Genomic DNA, 22,080 nt, shown 5'->3' on the forward strand with positions numbered 1-22,080 from the left:
GACTTTATTGCTGCAGAGACGAAAACAAGCCCCTTCAGCAAGGGTGGACGTAACAAGAAATAAAAGACAAATGACACAGAATGCGTCTATTGTGGAGGATTATACTCTATATCTACAGAGTGTTGGGCTAAATGTAGCCGTTGTGATAAATGGGCACACTTTTCTTGTGCCAATATCGAAGAAAACGACAGTTTAATCATTTTAATTTGTCTTTCTTGTATATAAAAGTAATATCCCCATCTTACCCCACGGGTGGGGCAAGATGGTGCATTTACATATAATTTTAAAATATTAAATTTTCTTGTTTTTAAAAACGTTTTTCAAAAATTAAAGTTTTGTATTATATATTACCACATGTTGTAGTTGCTGAGAATAAAAAAGTTATTGTTCTCATCAAAGTGGTTGCCATCTTATGACTTTTCAAACTTTAACGTTCTCATCTTGCCCCACCTTCCCCTATGTGAAACTGATATATATTAAAATTTCTTTTGATATTTGATGAATTCCATGTGTTTTTATTTATATATATGATAGCATTAGAAATGAGATGGGGTTCCCATCTAAGACTGACATAAATTGAGCTTATTCAGTAGCTAAACTTACTGAACCTTTATACTTAGCCTTGGGTTCGCTCCTGATCAACTTACTAAGCACGTATAGTTTTATGGGGTTTTTCCCACGTGTTTAGCATGTAAATAGGTTCAGTTACCCATAGAAAAACCTCCCGGGGAGTCATTTACCTTGACAGATCGCCCATGTATGGCTGAGAGAGCTGAGATACAATTTATCTATGGGAGAAATTGTATTTAATTGATTGAATTTGATTAAATACAAACCAGAATTATTGGAAAACATTGAATTTGCATGAAATTACATTATTCAATTTATCCGTATTGTTTAGTACAGATTTTTATTTGAACTTTTCATCTGAATAATATTTTTTATTCCTTATATTCTGCATTATTTATTTATTTATTTTCTACTGAAATAAAAAATAATGTTTTAAATAATAATTTATATTAATATAAATTTAAAATAATATAAATATCGTTAAGAAAACATAAATAAAAATGAATTATCAAGAAAATATCTTTAAAAATGTGTTGAATTAAACTTTATAGTTAATTTTCGTTTTTATTTAGTTTAATATTTGGTTATTAATCTAAATAAAGGAAAAATTAATGAAAATTAAACTATGTTTCATCAAATTACACAAATCATAATTGTAACATACGTTGTTTTTGTGAAAAATTGCATCGTCCGTTCGTTTGTCTGTAAGAATTTTATTTTCGAATCTATTGGCAACCGATTAGTTACTTAAACGTCTCATCCTGGATCCGAAAGAGTGGAATCTCGTGTCTTTCTACTTTAGAGGACCGGAATCAATTTTGTGACCCATTTCACCTTTCGAAAATGAGTCATTTGCTCCTATTAGATCTGCGACGCTATTTCTAATGGGCCCATTTCTTTACAATAAACAACACGCTGACCAATAAATCCGAGTAATTGATATTGACTTAATTCCCTATACGGTGTATATAGAAACAATTTAATACGCATAGTTGCGTAGGATGTAATATAGAAGCAGATTACATTCGTGACCCATAAGCGAAATAATGTATTTATATAAACGATTATTTGATAAAACTTTACTAGACTAAGTTTCCTATACTTAAAATAAATGTAATGTACGTTAGATTATTTAAAAAGTAGTGTTTTCATTGTTTAAATCACTGTTCTGTTCAATTCTCATTTACTATTATGTTACTAATAAATACTGTTTATTAGTAACATTATGAAATTTATCAAATTGACAGTTAAGTAAACAGTCAATTTGATAAATTTCATAACATATAGTTAATAATAGATTGATAAATTTCATAACAACGAAAAATATAGTTAATAATAGATATTATATAAACTATATATTGGTTCGTATCTGAGTTACGTATGAAAGCATTCTGTTAACAATGGTTAGAGATATTTCTATAATTAATTTTATCGAATTATGATAATTAGTTCGTGGAAAAAGGGAGAATTAGTAATGCAATAGTGAATATTATCAAATAATTTTCAGAATTGTAGAATCAGCAATTATTTCGTTGTTTGGATTTAAACAGAAATCTGGACATTATCATATCTATTCGACATGTGAATTGTGTTCATTCACAAAAGTCATGGAATAATTTGAACAAGACAAAGTTAACTGATCTTTAATTCTTCTCAAATGCTTAAAATTTATCTTCTGTTTCGAATACTTGTCAATGTTTCAATGTAGTTATAATTAATATACCTTGGAATATAAGTGAAATTAATGTTGACATTTTGAATGGTTTATGAACTTTTTGCTTAAGAAAAAGAAATTTATAATCACTAAAATTGCAGTACTTATTCTAAGAATTCTTATAGATACAAGAATAAGTATTACAATTTTATTGTGCCCACTAATTATATCATTGCAATTTGTAAAATTCAAGTGTTAGACATATGAAGAGAGGTGAGAACCTGCAACCAACTATCTGTGTTTAGTAGTTTTATCCCATTGGTTAGTAGTGGGCAAATATTTAACTTTTATTTTTTATACATTCTTATTAACGATACGATAAGAGTTGATGTGATAAATGTAAGCTTAGAGCTGCATAGAAATTCAGGAATGTAGATCTGTTGTTGTGGTTGAATACTTTAGTGTGCAGCTAGCTGCATTATTTCATTAATTAATGATAAAAACGATTAAATATGTCTTAATTATTATTTTTATTTAGTGTATTAATAGAGAGGGGCTTAATTTTTGTTATCCTCAGTGGTCATTGAGAAGATTGATAAGTACATTTAACTTTTTATGTTAAAAAAAACACTTGTGTATGGCGAAATATTAGATTTATTCAGCATTGTTGTGAGTTTTTACCGAAAAAATGCACAGTAAAAGGTTTTAAGACATTTATAATTGAAAATAAAAAGGATTGTGTTTTACTTATTTGAAAAGATTTAATCCAACATAAATGGAATATTTTCTTCAGTTAATAGGAAATGTTTCATGAAAAGAGAAATTTGATTCTTTAGATACGTTAAGTGGATAGGATTGGAAAGATTTCACAAAGAATCCAAATATAATATATATCAAACTAATTTATTTGTATTTTTATATCCATAAAGAACGAATCATTCGTAACTTAAATTTTTTATAATTCAAAGCGTTTTATTTAAAATTGCATTTCAGTTCTATTGTGATAAATTTAAAATACGTTATTGTATCAAATTTAATGGATAATATATATACACATCCGAATTTGAGCTGCTTTTCAAATAAAAATCGCATCACATATCAGTTTTCATTCGCAAACTATCTACAGTATTGCCCAAAACTCGATTTATCGAGATTATTCGTAAATTTACGAACAACAACATGCAGTTGGTTCAAATCGGTGGTAAATATCTTGAAATATAACTCTGTTAACTGATTTTTGGGCCACTCCGTATTTATGAAATGAAGAAAGAAAGCTTATTTAAGATGGTTTCTAAACATCCTTAAAAATTTTAAGTGCTACACATAATATTTATCAGTACATCAATATGACTACAGTTGGAATACTAATGAGAACGAAATTTTCAGATGTTATTTGACGCAATTGTTACATTTTTTGTAATGGGAGAAGTGTAAAATTACTTAAAAGTGAAATAATAGTACACATTATTCTGATAGAACGACGCACCATACAATGGAAAGAGTAGAGAACAATTATAATTTATACATTATTTTTCTGTGATAAACATATTATTTGTAAAGATTTAAAAGTTATAAGCATGTTTCACAAAAGAAAATAACAGATTAGCATGTATTTTTTCCCTCCATTTTTAACTGTCCGCCCTGTGGGCTCTAGAAGATCTTTATCCATAACCATCGTGGATTTGGCAGGCTCACAATGCGATGAAGGATAGAGTCTGTCATATCTAGGACTGACTGCCTGAAAAACTTCCTGGGGTTTTGCGACTTCTGGAACCTGATTCCGAATTCTTGGACCGATAGGCTGGTGGTTTGCATGTATTAAATTAACATGGGATATCAATATAAACTATGGCATATAAAAATGGAAAACTATTAGGAATATGTGCACATTTCAAATATTTTACTTATTATAAGTACAGATATTGTGTGTCATGTGGTATGAAGTGTCGCTGAAAGAATTTTGTACCATGTGACATCCTCACCAAAAGCTGGTGTCCATGTTACTCGTATAACTCGAGTCTAAATATACTGGTGAACGATTTCACATAGATATACTGGTAGATTTCACATCGTTTTTCTTTCAAATCCAGATCTTTGTAGTTTCTCTTGATCTAGAGTTTCGTTTTACGCTATTTATTCATGTTAAATGACTACATTGTAGTTCAGGATCATGTTTTGGCTTTCTAGTTCATTTTAAGCTAGTAAAATCCATTCAGCCAATTGAATAAAAACAGAAAGAAAAGAAGGAAGCGGAACTTGAAAGATTTTTGCCTTATTATAAAATCAATTACTTCGAAATAATTTTGAAATTATGAAACAATTAACCGCCTAATTTGAGAAAATTGCGTGACATGAATGTTTCAATTGTCATTACGTCATTAAAAGCGTCAGAAATCGGCGTTCTGTAAGTGAACACTTTTTTGAATAGAGCTGTACTTTAGCAAGTACAAGTTGAAAGATTCTTTAACGATTTTTTCTCAAGCTAAGAAATATGAGTATTGACGATAAACACCCTTTTTCAGATCACCTTACAAAATTTTTATTTTTTCCTTTAGTTTTTTAGTCTTTTTTCATTTTTTTCAATTTTTTAAAATTTACCGGCTTAAAAATCACGGTAAATTTTATAATTTTACACGAAAAATTTCGTTGTATAAACTGTAATATTTTAAATTTTCTGTTTTCTCGGAATTTTCATTGAAATTGTAAATATACTTATCAATTTTATCTCGATCCTTACGACTCCTTAATGCTTAAATCTTGAAAGTAAACAATGCAAATGCACAATTTATCATGTTATTACCTAGATATTTACTTAGGTATCTTATGATATATTTATATATTTATTCTTAAAACTTACATTTCTTATATTTTAAATAAAAATATGTATTATAACTCTGCTTCTGTGATATCATAATCATTTTTGATAAGATATAAAAGAGTCGCAGTAAAATCTGTACAAATTTCAGATAAATTTTATAACGATTTAAAAGTAATATTTGGATCACATGCTGTGCTGCCAGGCATAAAGAAATTTGGTTGTCTTAAAATTTAAAGTTTAAGAAAATCTTACAAAACGTTTTTAGATTTTCCCAGATTTAAAATAAATTTTATATAATTGAAAATTAATAATAGAGAAAATTAAGACACTAATAATTACGTAAACATTTTAATATACTATGTATACAGTAACTTGCTAATGTACGTAGCCCTAAGGACATTATCCTATATAATGTTGCTAAATAAGTATGGGATGATTCACTCGGGACTGAACGCTTATTATTTAGAATATCTCTGTATAAAATGAACTGAGCATGAAACATAAACGGAACGATTCTTTATGACGAAGCAGTCGACCAAGGTAAGTTTTACATTACATTTTATTCAGATGTGACTATACAATCACGAAGAAGTGTTCGGTCTCGAATGAATCACCCTGTATATGATGTAGTGTTCGCATAACATCTTATTTCACACACAATGTATCGTGTATCGACGATGACCGTGTTTCGTTGATTCGTCTTGGTATGCCATTAGGCTTATACCATCGGGATATTTATCTTTTTTCATTTTTTGGCTCGTTCCGCCCTAAGAGTTGCCTTTCTAATCATACTCATCGAAGTTTCGGCCCTCAATGGAGGTTCAAGAGAGGCAGACGGAACTCGAAATATCTGGGAACAGATCGCCGTGAAAAATCATGGAGAGCTGCTCGCCCAGATTCGATTCCGGGTTCCCAGAGAGGTAGGCTAATGCATTACTGCCTTGGCCATCCGCCCGTCAATATAGGTTTTTAACGCCAAATCATTACGATAAAACAGCAAGAAACTCATCAAACAACACTATATTCAGCCAGTATGTAAAATTGTCAATAGTATTGTGTTGTTGAATTATCTAGTTTAATTTCATGAAGTTAGAGAAAAGTTGCCTACTTGTTGATAATACTTAAATATTCTAACAGAAAATTATTGATTTATTGGATAAGAGGCAACAACAATGGGATAAAATATAATATCGATAAGTTACATAAATGATATGAAGCTATAAAAAATAAAATGTAGTGTAAATGGCTCAGCAACGTTTCACTGTGTATAGTTTTCTGTTGCGGTAAAATGTTAAATGTGATTATAACATAATTACGAAGTATAAATAAAATTTTAGCAATATTAAATAAATCATACAGAAATTACTTTGCGAGTGAAAGTGCACGTGCTGAATATAAATCAATTATTTTGCCCAGACTCTTTTTCATTAGTGGCTGAGTGGATAAAACTCCTAACACTGGTAGTCAACGGCATATTTAGGATTTTAAGATAAAGATGTTACTTAAGATAGGTTTGGAGGGACTAAGACATGTTCTCCCTATCGTTTTTCGGATAACTCTATTCAATTACTTGAAAATTATTTTAGTTACTTAATCTTATCTAATTGAAGTCATGCAATATGGTGTTATTAAAAATGTTATTTTTATTTTAAAGTAACAAAACTGATCGTTTTATATCAAGGGAGTGCTGCGCACCATAAGCACCACCCTGGATACTACTACTACTCTGCTGGTAAGTGGTCGTTGGTTCGCGCCTGATCAACGGCTGACTACGTTGAGTTTTCCGGATTTTCTTCGCGTATTTAATGACCTAAACAGAAGTCAGTTTCCCTTGGAAAGTCCTCCAGGAAGGCATTCCACTCGGGCTATCGCGACGTGTCGTGTTGCCGTAATCCCATCAAATTAAAACTATATTATAGAATATATTTTACACTTTAAATTAAATCTGTACGTTTGGGTATTTAAAAATAAAATAATAATTTTTTTTTATTTTGTACATGTTCATTTTTGTTTCTTTAAGACATTCGTGAGCAACCCGCGGCCCTCGAGGCTTTATCAACTCAATTTTATTTTCCTGTTTTCTGTCTCGTTACACCTTGCATCCCTAATTAAGCTGATATTAGTGTCGAAGAACATTTAAACTAAACTTGACCAGCGAACAGTTGAGAATAAACTATATATTATTATGTAAATTCTCAGTAGACAAATGCCATACGTTCTGTAAATTAGGAAGCCATACTGGGTGTGTGCATGTCTTTATTTACACTCCAAGAAAAAATTGTAGATATGCAAAAGCTGTTATTGCATTTCGGGTCTTTTATTATTTTCACCACTTTTCAGTCCACCTAATAAAACACTCGAAATGCAATAATCCTTTTGCATATCTACAAATTTTCCTTGTAGTTTAAATAAAGACATTCAAATACCTAGTGCGGTTTCCTAATTTACAAAACGTATGATGTCTGTCGATTGAGAATTTACATAGTAATATGTATAAAGTAAGTGATATTAATTTATAAAACATATATTATTAGTTTGCATATCATTAGCATACGTTATTTTAATTCTTGGTGTACTGGAGATTACGAGAATATGTAACATATTCTTTTGCAAGTTCAAAAGCCTGCAACTCGTAAGGAAGATACATGCGGCTCGGCGGAAGTCTATGAAGTTCATTTGCTGTGCTCATCCAGAAAATGTTGTTAATCGCTGTTTTAAGATATTTTTCTTTTGCTAAAAGAAGTAGAGAATTAAAGTTTTGAGATACAATCATATGTTTGAACAATGTCCACTGACAGGAACATAAAAATGACCGTTATTTGGGAATTATTTTGAATGTATTTTTGTAAAACAAGAACAAATGACCGCTGTTTAAATTTGGTTGGTATTGGGAGGCGGCCATAATTGGACATTCGACTGTACCATAAATTATTTTATGGTCTATATCTGTTAGATCACTCTGTATTATGATTTAAAAAAATAATTTTTATTGTTTTTATAAACCTTAATTAAACACTGTATAAAAAGTTTGCACAACATTTACGTATTGCGTATTGAAACTTATTAAGATATTTATGATATCCTGAGAGATTTATGATCCACTAATAGAATTTAAATTTAATTCTGAATAATTTATAAAATACAGTCAGTCTCCTCCACTTTTTAGGTCACGACTCTGGTAATCCGATATTTAATATTAAAGCGTCTAAGATGTTTTTTCTGTAATGACTTCTGTAACAAATTATTTTCTAGAATAATTTGGTCATCTTTACAGAAAAGCTCACCAGTGGACACTGGATGATGCCACTGAACACTGGTCGCGGATTTGCACCTCATCAACGAATTGCATACGTGGCGTTTTCCGGGTTTTCTTTACATGTTTAGCAAACAATTAAGTTATATTCTTTACAGAAAACTACTAATTTCAGAAATTTTGAACTGCCAGATAACTGTCAACCTAAAGGCACTGAGCTCACCAGTGGCAAAGTGAACGAAACCATTGAAAACTGATCGTGGGTTTGGGTCTCGATAACGGGCTGGTCACGTAGAATTTTCCGGTTTTCCTTACTTGTCTAAATAATAGGGATAGTTTTCCATAGAATATCTTCCTGGGGCACTCTTCTCTTGTCAGATTACTCACGTGTTGCGTTGCTTTATCGAATTGATCTTACCACACGGTCTGGAAGACCCAGAATGGAATCCATGCGAGCAATTTCCCAAGAATTATTTATGATAAGTCTGTTTCTGATAAGTCGGGGCCCCTCCCTCACTGTGTCCTGTCGTTTTCCATATCTATCGTGGCAGAACCCACGATGGATATGGGAAAAAGTTCCTCCTCTTATTGCCCACATGGCGGAAGAATTAAAAATGATAAAATCAGAAATTTTAACATTTATTTATTGAAATTTTCGTACATAGGCTACAGTTTTAATCGCATCTGTTAATAATTATCTCATACATTTCTTTTGAAAGATTAATCAATTTCTTGTTTCGAGAATTAAATTTTACGAGGCAATATTTTCAATTTTGAAAGTAAATTGTAGTAAATCTATGTTTTTTTTTTTTTATGTATTATAAATGTCAAAAGTTTCAAAACTATTTCTGTAATAGTGTTGATAACATTCACTCATTCTTTAAATTTTAATGGGATCCTACTTATTAACTATTTTATAATGGATACTTAAACGCCTTTCGCACTTATAAGAAATTGGTCAAGAAAATCTTGATTTTAGTCTTTTATTTCTAACTCTAAAAATTTACATTGTTAATTAATATTTATGATCTGAACACACAACGTAATTAAATAAATTTAGCAGAATTCTTATTCTAGTTGTAAATAGAATGAGTGCTCAGGTATTCATTCTATTTACAATTGACTTGTTAATCAACTTGTACTGTAAATCAGATAGTAAAGGCCATCAGGGCCATTTGGCCTAAACACTGGACAAGACGGTCATCCGATATTTAGTATTTTATACAAAAAAGTGGTAACAAAATCCATTTTTATTTGTTTTATTAAATTTATTTATATAATTTTATGTCTTTCAGAGAAGGGTATTACCCCATATTGGTCACCAATCTGGACCTCTCTCACTTTTCACGTTATATCACTCAAAATATAGATTCTGATGTACAAAGCTGTATATTCACAAATTAGTAACAAATTTAAACAGAATAATGTATACTTTATCAGATTGAAAGCGAACCCGTACTCATTATATGCTGTTTCAATTTCTAACTTTGAGTTGAATGTTAATTGCTTTTGAAGTATGCGAAATTTACATTTTCAAATTTATATTTTAAATATTATTTCCTTGACTTCTGACAGTTATATGACGCTATTTGGAGTATTCAAAACAAGTTTTGAAAATTGCAATAATAAATTTTATTAGTAAATTAAAACCCATTAGTGTCCGAATGGATACAACCACTGAACATTGGTAGTTTGTCGCGGGTTCGTGTCTCATGAACGGACTGGCCACATGTCCGAATTTTCTTCACGTGTCTAACACCTAAATAGGACCAGCCATTACTAAATAAACTAAAAAGAAATGTCTGTATTTTTTGAGCCCATCTGGGTCGAGTGGATAGATCCACTAAATTTTAAATAAGATCTCATAACGTCTTATTTAATTAGAAAAGAATAAATATTTTATTTAAAACTAAGGAAGTAAACGAACTTATTAAGTAAACGAACTTATTAATAAAGCATTCATTATTTAGTTAAATTGACAAATAAAAATAAAAATATGTAGGACTTCTGTGTAAATCAATAAAAGAATATACTATAAATGGTATTAGTTTGAAGATTGATTTATTTATAGAAAATACTATTTTGGAACATTAATTTCTCCAAATTCTGCATTTTATTACAACATACTTTAAACTATAATTAATTATCCAGGCATAATTATATCGCTGATTAATTGCGTTAAGCATATAAATAGTTCACCTTAATTTCCGGTATACAGTTTGATTTAAATATTGCTACTTTAGCTAAAGATAAATGTTAGAAATTTGTATTATACAATTTTGCAGTGATAATTTACAATTGAAGAAATATCGTGCGAATGAGAGCAGTTGTTGCGACACTTTCATTTTTTTTTTTTTTTTTAAAAAAAGATCACAAGTGGGCATTAAAGTTTGCGAGTGTATATATATCATGAAAATAAGCTATTGTCAAGTATTGAAGACTACATAATGTTATATTATACTGAAAACTGCCTCTGAGAATTCACATATGCTTCATATTAACCATAAATTTAGACATAACCGAGACCTAACAGGTATAAATTCAGTCGTAACTGAGACCAACATCGTTTCTGTTTACGTTACGCTCGAAAAAGTAACGAAAGATAAGATTATGGTCTATTTAAAAGTCTATGCACAGTATTATATAAATCTTTACGTTTGCTTAGCATGGATTATACACAATTATTTTTTAAATTTCTTTCAGTTGTCAATAATGTCAATTAATTTTAGAAAATGTGGCCGAGTGCTCCTGAACATTGAACACTGGTCCTGGGTACGCGTTTCCCAATGTAGACTACTGTTTGCCTAGAGTTTTCTGGGTTTTCTTCACCTGTTTAATTCCTAAATAGGGACTAGTCTCATATAGAGAGCCCTCTCAGAAGATGTCTTCCTATGCAGGTCGTCCATTTGCTGCTTTGCCTTATCGAATCTATCCAATTTAATTTTAGAAGGGGAGAAATAGGATTAGATTGGATTAATGAAACAAGGCAACGTAGCACATGGGCAAACTGCCAAGAAGGTGCTCCTCTCGGGTGATTTTCTACGTAAAACTGGTCCCTATTTAGTTGTTAGACAGGTGAAGATAATCTGAAAAACTATACGTGACCAATCCGTTGTTCAGACACGAACCCGTGACCAACTAGCAATGTTCAGTGGTTTTGTTCACTCGATTTTTAGTGGGCAGGGGAAAAATAATTTAGAATTTTCAGAATTTATATCTTGAGATTGTATACAAATTGGTCAAGTAATTAACTGAAATTGTTTGGAAAAAAAATGAGTATAGTAATGTCGAATGAACAACAACAACAGCGAAAAATTAGTATTTTGTCTGCAAAATATAAAATTATAGTTTATCAAAAGTTGCAACAACAGTTCTTTAAAATCTTTTAAGGCTTTATATTTCACATATAATACAAGAGGTACTTTACAGCAACAATTTTAAATTCAATTTTAGCTTGTTTTATGTTTTCCACCGTAACTGTATTTAATATTACTTTATTCTATAAAAGCACAAATTTAAAACATTTATAAAAAATGAAATTTTAACTTCAGTATTTTTTAAGAATCCGAGCTCGAAATCAAGATCTAGTTTCTAGAAATTTAAAAAAAACTGGAATAGCCTAAGGTTACCACTCTCCACTTCGACGGTCCACTTTTATCGTGAATTTACGCCATCCCGTAAAAATGTCAGTGGGCATTACGTAAGCATACTTGATAATCGATGGTTCGGAAATTTAAAGATGATTTAACATTCAAAATATTTCAAGTACTAGATAAAAATTTAAGCTGAAAGCTATGAATTTTATACATTTTTTCCATATTTTCCTTCGCAGTTCGTTGAGTATTTACTTTATTCAGACCAAACAAATGCATTTTAATGGTGATTATATAGAAAATACTACTTGTAAGAATAAAATTGAATAAAATTTATCAAGAAGATTAAATATTACATTGGGGTTTTTAAAGTAATATTTGAGAAAAATTGTTATTTATACTCCAAATCAGTTGTTATTAACTTGCGGTGTAGGCTATCAGGATTGGAAACTTATCTTTTTAATTGAACTTTTTAAATCATTTTCTGCTTTTTTCATTGATAATTCAGATTACGAAAATAAGATTTTAATAAAAATATACAAATAATAAATTTAAATGTGTATTTTCTATTATAAATTCCTAACTCAGATACCCACTAGTGGCCGAATGGATAACGCTGCTAGTTAGTCGTGGGTTCATGTCTGAACAACGGGTTGGTCGGGTGGAGTATTCCGGATTTTTTTCACGTTTCCAACACCCAAATTTTATATAGAAGTCCTCCCGATAAGCTTCTCTCTCAGCAGATTGCTCTTGCTTTGCGTTGCTTTATTTCATCAAATCATTCCAATCCTAGCCCACATCTAATATTTTAGCATTGGGGAATAGGCACAGATGAATTTTCTTTCTTAATTGACTGAGAGATGCTGTACCTAAAGTTAGAGTAAAATACATTGTTAAAATGGGACGATTTAACGAATTTTCCACGAAGATGTGAAAATACATTTTAAAAATTCAACAGATGCACGCAGCGGAAGAGGCTCTAAGTTGTCGATATATCAGCATTAATTAGCATTTTGAATATACAAAAAATTACAAATAACCAAACTACAATGCAGATATATTTTACTAAATATAAATGTTTCTATGTACGGTTCATTTAATTAATTAAAAACTAGAAATTTTATATAAAAATTTCATTTTATCTACGGATCTATCTTTCTTTGTGGATTAATACTTCACTTAGAAATCTTCTAAACGGAGTGGAGTGGAAGAATGGGATAAGGCAATGTAACATATGAGAGATCTTGGCGGATCGCCCATGTGTTCCATCCTGGGAGGATTTTCCACAGAAAACTATCTCCTATTTAGATGTTAGATACGTAAGGAAACCTGGAAAATTTCACTCGGCTAGCCAGTTGTCCAGGTGAACCACGACCAACTAACACAGAACTAACACTGTGTAGTGGTTTTATCCACCCGGCCACTGGTGGGCATATAAACGAAAATGACTAATAATTTATTCATTTTTTCGAGTTTCATTTTTAAAATATTTTAAACATTTTAAGTAGATTTCGTTTCAGTCGGAGTTAATCTCATTTAAAATGTTTTCTTTTCTTTGCTTTGTAATTTTAAATTGAGTTACAAGCTTTTTTTATTACGAATTTTTCATGATAGCATTCTGTAATTATTAATGCGGATTTTTTTAAGTGACGATTCTAGAATTTTTGATATTTTAAAATTTATAAAGTTAGAGAGAGTTAGCATACAACGTGTATATATATATATATATTTAATTTTCAGATCGATTCATTATTTCTCAATATACTGAATTGTTTAGGGGAGATCGGGGCAACTTCGGCATGCGGGGCAAGTTTGTCAAGCGCTTTTTTTTAAAAACAAATTAAAAGGAGACTTTGGTTATAGGTTAGGCAGTTGAGTTTTATTGGTGGCTTGTTGAGTGTAGTGTTTTTATTGTTCTCCAACAAGCGTAGTTGAATTATCAAGNATAGATCCATATTTTTAAGACCTATCAGCGACCGAGTGAATAAAACCACTGAACACTATAGTTCGTTGAGAGTTCGCACCTGACCACTGGGCTGGCTACGCGGAGTTTTTCGGGTTTATTAATATGACTAACACCTAAATAGGTGCTAGATTTCCATAAAAATTCTTCCCGAGTGGCATCCTCTGACAGATCTTTATGTTATTTGCCTTTTTCTCATTAATCCAATTCAATCATACAGATTTAAAAAATTAGAAAAATTGTAAAAATCTGTCTAAACATTTGGAATGCAATAAATTTTTCTTAGATGTTTTAAACTTATTTTTAATTGAAAAAATCCAGCAACGAGTTGCTTAACTTTCCAGCAACATTTAAAACCGTGTGTATGGCGCCATCTGTTATGTTATTTTATTAAAAAACTTTTTATATTTTTAATTATTATAAAATGGCAAAAAGCTTAATTTTGAGGAAAGGGATGATTTTATAAAAAAAAATTATAAATGCTAATAACGAGTAAATAGTCATTAAGTCCGACCCTACTCGTGATATGACACACAATCCTCTTTATCTTTCCACCCCATCGACCTTTAACTACCAAAATTTAACAGCATTAATCTCCCTAATAAAGAGACATCCCTGCAAAATTTCAGAAATTTTCGACAAAAAGCAGTGGAGTTATTAAAGTTCAAAATGGGTGAACAAAATTGTGCCTCCTATACAAATATCCACACAAAGAAAACACCCCGAGATTTTTTCCTCTTTCTCTACGTTTCAAGGTCCTCAGAATTCAAAAATGTAAAAATCTTGGGGGTCATTTTTGACTGATCACCATACTATACCTCTGTTATATATAACAGACCCGGTAAAGTAATAATAGATAGTATGAATTTACTTACATAAAGTTCGTTTTTAAATTCATGAATAATTTTTACACAGATTTTAGTACACACTGTGTAATAACATTTAACTAAATTGCAAAAATAATTTATAATTTACTACGAAAATTCTGAATTAATTAAAAATTTTATTCATCTTTAAAACATTAACTAAATAAAAATTTAGAAAATTAGTTTTAAAGCTGGATGAATTTATGAAAGATTTTTTTTTATGAAATTATATTATTCTCTTATTATTATGTTAAAAGGACAAATAATACAACAATTTAACGATATATAAGTAGTTTACAATAAGAGTAACGTAAGAATTAACTACTAATATATATTTTAATTAGCAAAATTAAGCTAACAAGTTTAATAAAATTTATTTTGAAAATTATGGTACGTTTGTTAACAATAATTAAGTAAATGTTGTGCATGAGATAGATTATTTCATTTTATGAGATAACTAAAGGTTGGTTGAATCTAATAATATTGCTATTACGTATAGCACTGCTTTCATATTTTTTATTTCATCTTTCCGTTTGCTTTTCTTACCGACGCCCGAGAAAACTGAGATGAGACCTATCGGTTACAAATGTGGGACTTCATTCCTTCCAAAAAGCCATATAAGTATATAAATAAAATCAATAAAAATAGTTTTCACAAATAAAAATAAACTTTATGGCATTTTCGTTTTATCTAAACTTTTAATTTTGGCTCCTTCAGTGTCGATGCACGGGCAGACAGAGCCTACACAGACTCGACTTGGCACACACGTGACCAAAAAGATAGAGCGTCTACAGCCCAGATAAGCATAGAAAAATATACTTACACAGGTATGGGTATAGGAACTGATACCTTTTATCTGGACGTATGTAAGCTCATATTTTTGTATAGTTCATAATAGTTTGACGGTCGGATGTTAAGGTTGTTAAGGCGCCAACTTACTGCTCTGGGGAACCCGGGATTGGATTCAACCGTCAAAAAATTCTAAGAATTTTTTTGGACAGTTCGTCCCGGATATGTCGGGAGTCCTTCATCACCGGACGCTCACCAGTGGCCGAATGCATAAAATCACTGAACAAGGGAAGTCGTGGATACGTGCCTCGTCAACAGGCTGGCCACATGAAATTTTCGGATGTTTTTCACATTTGTAACACCTAAATAGTGGTTAGTTTACCATAAAAGACCTTTTGGGAAGCATACCCTCAGCAGATTGCCCATATGTCGCTTTGCCGTACACGAATATATGAAACCAAATCTTTATCACCCGGTCTCCATTGTGGGCATGGCTAACCCACGATAAATTTGAAATAATGTCATTTTAGTCCACTTGGGTCAAATAAAAAAAAGTAGTTAAAATAATTTTATTCACCTTTTAATTTTAAAAGGTTTCACACAGTTTAAAATCTCATTTTAAATGCTATTTATGATAATTATAATTTAGATATTAGCACTGAAAATTCTACATTATATGAGTTTTCCGTATAAAATAAATAAATTTGATAAAGAAATTTCAGTTAATTCATAACATGGGAAAGATTCCAGGAGGTTTTTATATGATTTTCTATGTTCAAAACTTATTTTCGTAATTTATGATAATGGCATTTATGAAATAACTTTTCTGCGATAATTTCAAATTGTTTATGTATTCAATATGACGAAATAAATGAAATTTTCTCGAATTACTAATCTATTAAGTAAATCTCTTTTACTGTATAAGTTAGATACAAAAATAATTTATTAAAATAACGTTATCATTTCTAAAAATATTAAAAATTTGAAGAAACAAAGTCGTCTTTTATCCGCCATGTCCAATCATCAGAACATTAACAGTCTTTCTGTCTCTATTCGCATGGTTCATATAGAGAATCAGGCTGTTTGTTTTTTAGTCATTTGTAATCTCTATAATCAAGGAAGATTATCTTAATTAATTAATTAATGTTTTTATGTTTTTTATTCGATTCAATTGAAATAAGTTGGATTGGAATTTCTTGCGGGGCATCGAAGCCTTACGAATTATGTGACCAGCTGTAATTTTGCTCAGTATTATGGATCTGATTCGTAAATGGCTCACTAGTATGTCAGCCAGTGTCGACTTTTGAATAATCAATTAACATTATCTTCATATGACTGAATTGTAAAAGTTTAAATGGGATTTTCGCGTGAGACATAGAAAAATTATGACTTATATCAATGGCTTGAATGTTTCCATCATTATGGATCTGGTTCGTATTGGGATTATGCTGAAATGCAAGCCAGGTTTTTAAATATTTAATTAATGTTATCAATTTCTAATTGAATTTTAAAAGATTTAATTTGATTTTCATACGAGGCATCGAAGCATTCCGAAGTATATTACAAGTTTGAATTATACTATTCTATTGGTCTGACTCATAATGGGTTTACGTCAGCATGAGTGAGAGATAGGAACAAACTACTTAGGAAAGATCTGGATCGAATTGGAATCTGTGGATAACAACCTGTGAACACAGATGATTAGTCATGGGTTCGCACCTGACCAATGGACCAGCCACAAGTATTTTTCATGTGTCTAACAATTAAATAGGAACTAGTTTTCCATAGAAATTTCTCCAGGCAAGCATTCATATGACAGATTGTCCATTTGTTGCGATGCCGTATCGCATAAAATTAAAACAAACTGAATTCGAATTCGCATTATCTAGATAAGTATCTTATCGCGTTACGATGTACAGTTTTCTCAGTGTTTATGTATTCAATATGACGAAATAAATGAAATTTTCTCGAATTACTAATCTATTAAATCTATTCTAAAATGTTACTTACATTTAAGAATAATTGAATTACTCTTAAATGTTTTCAGGCGAAATGTAATTCTTCATTCCTCATATAATATTGAATGGCCAGCAATCCATATTATCCATATCTATACACTTATGTTTAAGTCAACGTTTTACTTAATTTAATATAAATTTTAAGAAACATTTTAAAAAATTCGAAACTTCATAGTTATTTTAAATCTTTAACATATAGATTTGAAGTGAATACAGTATATCGAATTATCGACGTTCTCCATCCAGATTAATATGAAATTCTAAAATAATTCAAACATTTTTCAATATTATATCTTTTCCGCAATGATATATTGAAAATGCCTTGAATTCTTCAATTAATAAACATTTGATTTGAATATTTTTGTGTGAAATTTTAAGAATTTATCGGTTTATCGACGGCATTCTTTTAAAGTTAAGTGTGTTGAAAATGTTGATATTTGTGCTTTTTCTTTTACTTTATAATAATTTAATTTATTTTAACTATCCAAAAACAATATTATAATAGCGAAAGAAACGAAGTTTATTCACGAACCAAGCCACGGAACACAGAAGAGCAAAACAGGGAGGAAGTGCTGATATCTCAGTTGGATGCAGTGAGATAAACTTTCTGAAAATCTATAACGTGGTTCAATTTCGAAATCTTTAGATGATAAACTATATTAAGATTTATCTTTATACTTGACGCATCAGTGACGGAGTGGATAAAGCTATTGAACACTAGTTGTTGGTCGTGGGTTCGATCCTTGCCAATAGGCTGGCCGCGTGGAGTTTTCTGGTTTTCTTTACGTATATAACAATTAACTAGGGTCTAACACCTAGAAAATTCCTTCCAGAAAGCAACCTTATTTAACACGTCACTCTTGTGTTGCATTGACTTATCCCGTGAATGCAATCCTCTAAACTTTTTAATTTCAAGAATTAATAATTTCTTTATAAAGTCCTAAAAATAACATTATCTATCATAACTTTGGTGACAAGCTATTATCTTTTAAATCTTAGTTTTCTTTCTACAGTATTAATCGTTAAAGCACATAATTTTAATTAAGACATCTTAATTAAATTTATTTTTAATGTTTTAAGAATTTAAAATTAATATTTCTTTTAGAAAAGTCGATATTGTACACGTTCCCATTTCAATTTTTACACCCAAATATTGAATTTTTTACACTAACAAAAGACTTCTATCGATAAAAATGTCAAGGATAAACTTTAGCAATGTTAAATTGCATTTGGAAGAATCAATTTTTTATAATCAGATGTACGACGCTGTGTTGTATATCTGATTATAAAATGGGGGAGAAAAAAACATATAAATATGTATATGAAACAAATATTTTTTTATCGCGAAAAACTATTTTTATGTAGAAAAAATTTGTGTTGTATATGAAATATTATATTTTAAAATGTATATTAGAATGAAAGTTGCATTAATAACAATTATCTAAGAGAGTCATTTACATAATTCATTCAACTAATAATTGTTACTGAATCGTTTTTAATAAACCCCCTCAGTCTCCTGACTTATTTTCGACTTCGAAATCCTTATCGTCCTCCAGGAGTCGTTAACAACCCCTGCCATAAACTAAGATGCATCATAGATATTATAAAGCTACAGGGGGATCAGCCAGGTTATCTAAGTTCTGGACTCCAAAATTTACTTTTTTATATAGAAATTAAAGTTACAGGGTAAAAGAAATCTATTTTTATTTATTTTATTTATATCGTTTTATCGGTTTTGAAGAAAGTAACGTTCACATTTGTGACTGGATTCTGGATATCCGAATCATTTTTTTTACTCTTCCGTCCTGTGGACACTAAGAGACCTCTGTTTAATCAAACCCATCATGAGTTTTGTCAAGCCTTTAATGGGTCGGCCGGGTTGTGAAGGAAGGAGCCTTACATATTCGGGACGGACTACCTACGGACGAAAAATTCTTGGGTTTTTAGACCGTTCATTCCTCGGTCGCACAGAGAAGTAGGCTAACACTAGCGATCCAGCCTATCCTAAACACTACACTACAAGGGAATTACTTATTTTAAGAATTTTTTCTTCATTTGGGTTGGTTTTATTCGATTCAACACGACACATGGGCGATCTACTTAGAGGAGTATGCCTCCCGGGAGGTCTTTTATGGGAAACAGGTCCCTATTTAGCTGTTATTAACGTAAAGAAAACCCGGAAAACGCCACGTAGTCAGCAAGTTTGCGAAGTGCGAACCCACGATCAACGTTCGCACTTCACCACCAGTGTTCAGTGGTTTATTCATTCGATCTGTCTAAAATGAATAAATAACATCCAGAGAATTAAATAATTTTGTTAATAACAATAATTTCTAAAATGTTTGTAAATATCTTCAACAAAAGATCATCCAATTATTTCGAGAGAATCAATTTAATTAACAAACTTTCAAAATTGCCTTTACGCGTAATAAAAGATGCAATTGTGTTATGTCATAACTATATCACTTCTAATCTTGACAAATCCTATTATGTCCTTTCCACGTATCTTGACATGCCTATGCGTTTGATAGTATAAATCATCTAATTTTGTTAAGTAAACTCTACTTAATTGGTATATGAGGCTCAATACTGTTGTGGTCCGTTCTCATCTAACTGAACGTTTCTATTGTAAAAAGTACTTAGTAAGTTTTTGTCCTATTTCCTATTTATTTCTAATAAAAATTATTGTTTGTTTAGGAAATTTTATTGTCAGAAATACAATAGACTCCACGACCACTCGCTTTTACACCCCTACTTTTACGACTGGAATACATTTTCTTTGTTGTAAATTTATAAAATATTTTTTGTTGAATATCTCTGTGAAATAATGTGCAATTAAAACTATAATTTCGATCAAGCTAATTTAATTTATAACACTAAACTTATGGGAAATAGGACGACTCGCTTAACGCTCGACAATTATTCATAAACTTATTAAGTCGTAACAGCGGGGGTCTGTTATATGTGTTACCAGATGTGATGTTATTTTTTTAATACCGAGTATTGAATTTGTCATTTCATAATTCGTGAAACTTATTATACTAAAACAATGAAAATCTGAAAATTGTGCAACAGCAACCGTGCAGGGATTAACCATTACACAAAATACACCACTGCGTAGGGCCGAAAGGATCCATAACAAGGCGACTTTTTCCTGTCATCTATAAAATAATTACTGTATTTCTTTTATTAGTATATCTCTTCTAGAAGACTTAAGTATTATTGTAAGTATCTGTGCAAGAATCCATGAGTATTGAATACGTAAGACTGACAACTCTTAATTCAGCTCTGTAAGTGTACTTAATACTGGATTCAAAATGGGACATTGAAGCTTTCTAAATGATGAACTTTAAACAAATTTTGTCTATTTTAGTTCCAAGGACAAATTTATAGAAATTTTATATAAAAATTTCATTTTATCTACGGATCTATCTTTCTTTGTGGATTAATACTTCACTTAGAAATCTTCTAAACGGAGTGGAGTGGAAGAATGGGATAAGGCAATGTAACATATGAGAGATCTTGGCGGATCGCCCATGTGTTCCATCCTNATATGATATCTTGGTAGTGATATCATAGAAAGGATTGAAAATATTTTTCCTTTTACGAAAGTCGTCGGTTTAATTTAATTTTCATAGAATACACTCTGAAGCGATTTTTTTGTCAAATTTAACGTTCGATGTACGAGGTACGAATGTATTCCTGTGTAACTAGTTTATTTTGTTCATTTAATTAATTAAAAACTAGAAATTTTATATAATCCGGAGAAGTACAGAGCCATGTTAAATTTAAGTTTTATGCCTCTGGACTTTCTACTCTACTGAACATTAAGCAATTTAAAATTGGAATGGCTCTCCTTAACGATTGCTGACATTTGATCTTTCTTTTATTGTCGTGTGTATTTGAAAGGAGAGAACACATATTACTGCATCTGGAGGCCATTATAACGTAATGTAATGAACTATTGTACCGGATATCCGTAAATACTTCAACGAATATCATGACTCCATAAAGTAACTAAGAGATTATTATCCTGTAAAAAAATCTTGTTTTCTATTTTTGAATGACTTTCAAATAAATTATTCCAGAAGAAAACAACAATCGATTGTTTATTAATATAATTTCTTTTAATATTTCTCTATCTGTAATAAGGGTAGAAGCAGAGGATTACGAAAAGGATGTCGAACAAACGACATTGTCAGGAAAATTACTATTCTTCCTCTTTAATGATGGCATGAAGAAATACTTTAATAGAAATTGTATGCCAAAACTTAGAATATAGAATGAACTATGAAGATATAAAATAAAATTTTAAATAGGCATAAATTTATATACTATTTTTTTTTTTCTTTTTTAATTAAAATTGTTTCTTAGTTCCTTTTACAAAGGACATTGAATAAAAACACTGAACAAGTGTTTACTGTGAACTGTGGATACATTCAAAGTTTAAAGCTGTATCGAACCTTTAATTTTACATCTTAAAATTTAAAAACTTGAGTTTCTTATAATATAAAAATACAGANTAGAAATTTTATATAAAAATTTCATTTTATCTA

Source organism: Centruroides sculpturatus, unplaced genomic scaffold (genome assembly GCF_000671375.1).
Source record: "Centruroides sculpturatus isolate CEXI.00-Female unplaced genomic scaffold, Cexi_2.0 scaffold1033, whole genome shotgun sequence".
Lineage (NCBI taxonomy): Eukaryota > Metazoa > Arthropoda > Arachnida > Scorpiones > Buthidae > Centruroides > Centruroides sculpturatus.